This window comes from Phoenix dactylifera, chromosome 7, assembly GCF_009389715.1.
Source record: "Phoenix dactylifera cultivar Barhee BC4 chromosome 7, palm_55x_up_171113_PBpolish2nd_filt_p, whole genome shotgun sequence".
NCBI lineage: Eukaryota > Viridiplantae > Streptophyta > Magnoliopsida > Arecales > Arecaceae > Phoenix > Phoenix dactylifera.
In genome coordinates this window covers 15,133,734-15,138,637 of record NC_052398.1, presented here as the reverse complement: position 1 = coordinate 15,138,637, position 4,904 = coordinate 15,133,734, and the positions used below count along the sequence as shown (strand labels likewise).

Genomic DNA, 4,904 nt, shown 5'->3' with positions numbered 1-4,904 from the left:
AGCGCCTAATCGGATCGTGCGGAAAGGCGTCCGCAATCGAAGATCGTGCGGCCCCATCATGAGCCCACGACGCGAGGACGCTTCGCAAAAAGTGTCCCAATAATGAGGCTTTTCGGGAAGGAAGAGACGCCGCCTATTAAAGGCACCTCGAAGCTTCCGATAATTTAAAACGCGCAGTAAATCGAAATTTTCGGAATTCGTAATGACCCAACTAAAGCTACTTCCCGCGCTCCAGCTGGTAGCCAACTGGAACTCGGAAGTCGGGGGGTAGTGTTGGGGGAAAAATACATCCACGGAGGCGCTCAGCCAAAGAGCGCCGACCGGAAAGCTGCTCGGTCAGAGAGTGCCGACCAGAGAGCTGCTCGGCCGAAGAGCGCCAGCCGGAAAGTTGCTCGGCCAAAGAGTGCCGAACGGAGAGCTGCTCGGCCAAAGATCGCCGACCAGAAAGCTGCTCGGCCAAAGGATGCCGACCAGGAAGGCGCTCGACTAGAAGGCGCCGACCAGAGTGCGCGCCAAGAGGTGCCCAACCAAAATAAGCTACTCGGTTAGAAAGTGCCGACCAAAGACAGCGCCGAGGCGCTTTGCTAGAAGGCGCTCGCCTAAAGGGCGCCGACCAGGAGTACTCAAAGCAGCCCCGCCACAGGGCGCCCCATTGGGCGATCAGCTCGGCTCGGCACCCTTGCCGAGCCGATGCCTTAACCAAATGTTCAACCTCCGCCTAAAGTCCAAGGGACTTGACAACTCCTACGGCTTGCGACCTGCCACTATCTCCGAGCCATCAAGGCATAAGATCTCCTCAGGCGTTCGGCACGACCTGCCATTAATGCATGAGACTCCCTCAAGTCTCCGATGCACTCAGGCATTTAATGAACACGGCCCAAGACGATCTCCGGATCACTGAACCATCAGAACGTATGGCTCTCCCTGACCGCCGGTTCATTCGGTAATAAATGCACTTACCATCTACGGACCCCAGGCCCACCGCAGCCAGCGGTTCAACCACTCCAACAGGTCCGATCGACCGTGACAACTCCCTGATTCCGGTCTGATCCGGTCCCGTTCTCCATTACGCCATTAATGGGCCACATGGTGCCCAATTATTACAAAACAGGACAAACCTCCTGTCACCTCCCAGGTAACAAAAATCCTCCTATAAAAGAAAACCTGGAGGGAAAAGGGAGAGAGGACCAAAAACCAGAGAAGAAATCCGGAGCTGGAGAGAACCCTCCTAGACCGGGGGAAAAAGGAAGAAAACAGCACAGACACAATTGAACACGAGATTCTCTTTGTCTTCTCCACATACTCTCTCCCCTGCTCTCTCCACATACTTGCCCCCTCTGACTTAGGCATCGAAGGGCCGGCGCCGGGGAGCTCGGCCACCGGTTTTCTTTGCAGGACTTGCACACCCCCCCGCAGCGGAGGACGCAACCAGCCGGCGCACCGCCGTCCGCCCCCTGCAGCAGCGGAGCTCCTCCTTCCCCGGCTTCACGGTGGCCCCCTGGTCCAATTTCCAGCAACATATAGCATATATAGAAAGGAGGAAGAAAAGGAATAATCAATAGGCTTTGATTGTTCTACCAATTTCTGGCTCTACATTTTTTTGTCCTGAAACTAAAACTAAAAATATGAGATTAATTGAATCCAATATTAGAGGGGAAAAGGATGGTGAATAATCGCCAAACTTGGGACTTAGCGAAGGTGTTGGTGCTTAAACAAAGATTAAGAGGGCTCTTGTCAAGCCCTAAAGCGCCACCTATGTTGGCTACGTGACCTAAAAAGATTCTATGGGTTTAAAACGTATTTTAGGAATTTGAAAATTTTTTATTTATATTTAACCATGATTAGGTTAAGACAGCTGATGGAAGCTCGCAACAGGGGTTTATATGGATGTTTCTTTAAAAGCATAATGACCGTCGTACTAAAAGGGAGAAGATGGGAACTAATCTCTAAATTTAGAAAAGACTGAGGTTGTCCCTCTGAAAAATAAATATACTTCTTTTTTATATAGAATGGATGAATTAATTAATTAAGACTAGCATGTTTACATCCATAAGAATTAGAAAATAAAATATCCAAAAATTGGACCGGATGATGTGTTGAAGAATCGGATCCGACTGGTCAACCAAAGTCAAAAGGCAGAAGAAGCATGGCCAAAACCGTCTCTTGTTTTGACCAGTCAAACTAAACAGGATCTGTTAAGTTTTCTTAGCTAGTAACGGTAACTGTTAATTTTGACGCATTTCAGGATTGTACAAATTAGCAGACAATGGTTACTAGCTAGCCTCTATCCAGCTGAACTTTGAGACCGGCCGATTCGTTCATGTCCTGCATTGTAAGAATATATTGCAAATTTGCAGGGAAATATATATTCTAGGAGAAATGACAAAGTTTTATATTTTTACAAGGTTTTGATTCTATATCATGTCCCATTTGTTTGGATCATTTCCCAATTAGAAGTGTTGAAGAGGAAAGCCGAAAAAACAACCATTACGCATGAGCAAAGACCATGAAGCTAGTACAAATCATCTCAGATACTTCATTATTTTTAGCTTCGCTTGAAACTATAGGGAGGGCGCATCCTTCAAAATAATAAAATACAGACAAAACCAAACACGAGGAACACAAATGGAATACAACTCGGGCTTGAACAAATCTTATCAAATTTCATACTTCATAAATTAGACAAATGGAGCTTAACACTCTCTGTGTCACATACTAAAACACATAACAGCAAAATACCAAGTTTAAAATGGAACACAGAAATCATCCAGTGCACCATGCAGAAGTGCACCACAGACTACCCTAGCAGAGGGTCACAGTTAGGGCCATTCATTGAGAAGGAGGTAGAGCTTAGAGAGCTCAGCGGGAAGCAACGGGCATACTATGGAGCACCACAGTCTCGACCGTCAGCCCCGGCCCGAACCCAAAGAGCACTCCCCAGTCCAACCCCTCGCCGGTGGTCGCCAACCCTTCCTCCGCCGACCTCCTCCTCATCTCGTCGAGTATAAAGAGCACACAAGCGCTCGACATGTTCCCATATTCCTTCAGCACCTCCCTTGTTGCCCTCATCTTCTCTTTCTTTAGTCCCACCTTCTCCTCCACCTGGTCCAGTATTGCCGGCCCTCCTGGGTGCGCCACCCAGAACACAGAGTTCCAGTCATCGATCCCAATGGGCCCCAGAGCCTGAACCAAACTCTTCTCGATGTTCTTCGATATCAGCCCGGGCACATCCTTCAGTAGGTGGAAGGTAAGCCCCACTTCTCTCAAGTGGCCATCGATGGCGCCTTCAGAATCGGGGAGGATGGTCTGGCTAGCCGAGATGAGTTGGAAGAGCGGTCGCTCGATGGCTAGGTCGGGGTCGGCACCGACGATCAGGGCTGCGGCACCATCACCGAAGAGCGCCTGACCGACAAGGCTGTCAAGGTGGGACTCGGAGGGGCCTCGGAAGGTGACGGCAGTGATCTCGGAGCAGACAACAAGAACACGAGCGCCGCGGTTGTTCTCGGCAAGGTCCTTTGCGAGGCGGAGCACGGTGCCACCGGCAAAGCAGCCCTGCTGGTACATCATGAAGCGGTTGACGGAGGGGCGAAGGCCGAGCAGCTTGGTGAGCTGGTAGTCGGCCCCGGGCATGTCGACGCCGCTGGTGGTGCAGAAGATGAGGTGGGTGATCCGGGATTTGGGCTGGCCCCACTCCTTGATGGCCTTGGCGGCCGCCTCCTTCCCGAGCTTCGGGACCTCGACGACCACCAGGTCCTGCCGAGCATCCAGTGATGGAGCCATGTATGCACACATGTTGGGGTTCTCTTTGAGGATCTCCTCGGTTACGTGCATGTAGCGCTTGCGGATCATTGACTTGTCACCTGCCTCAGATCAAATGTTGCAATTTCAGTACGTAATAATCTATATATGGCACTTCATGGATTTTATTCTTAGTTAATTAAGACACGCAGAAAGTTTTTTTTTTCTTTGGCCCTACATGCTGCTTCTTAGTTTAGTCTTTATCTATGACTCTACTCAATACTCCAATCGAACTTTGCACTCTCTTTATCGCTTCTCCCCCACCCCATGCAAGCGTACGTATTGAACACAAATAGCTAGACATATAGCCATAAACTTACACATTCTCTTAAATTTCTCCTTGAGGTCGGCGAGATGCTCGCTGTTGGTGATTCGAAAATAATAATCAGGGTAGTCAGCCTGGTACACGACATTAGCAGGGGTGGCGGTGCCGATGGCGAGCACCGTCGCCGGTCCCTCGGCCCTCTGAGCCTTACGGATCTCCTCCACGGTCGTCGACATGGCTTCCTGAATCAAAAATTAGCTCAAAGAGGAGAGTAATGATATAAGAGGAGGTGCTTGGAATTAATGGTGTGGGGAAGGAGAGCAGTGGGTGAAAGCAAGGGGCGAGATGGTGAGGCTTTATCGGAGCGGGGAGGTTGGGACTCGGGAGAGAAAAGTTGGTGGGTCAGCACGTCGTGATCGGCAGCCAAAGGATCGGTGGACTACGTGGTTTACACGCTAAAAGTGGGTAGTTGGAGCGTGACTTGAGAGTTGTGGAAAGCCAACGACGGACAAATTCCATCATGACGATAGAGTTCTTAATACCCCACTTAACGTACGCTTGCCACCACATGCACATAAAGAAGCATCACTCTAGAGATAGAACAAGTGAAAGAAAAATAAACATGGCCTAGTTTGGAAGCAAAATATGCATTTCAGAAATAAATTATTACGTACTATCTTCAATAAGTACAGCAAATATCGGGATAGGAAGAGATAGATAGGGATAATACGAACCTAATATTTGGAATAAGTGTTTATTCTATGATAATCATTACCTGCTAACGAACTACAGCTAAAATATGATGAATTTTAGAAAGACAAGTATGAGCTCAGGATTTTAA

The 4,904-nt window shown here is 49.0% G+C and overlaps 1 pseudogene; it reads right to left on the bottom strand.

Moving 5' to 3' along the window:
* Positions 1-2,626: 2,626 nt before the first annotated feature.
* On the bottom strand, positions 2,627-4,403 carry LOC120111373 (annotated as a pseudogene).
* Positions 4,404-4,904: the final 501 nt, after the last annotated feature.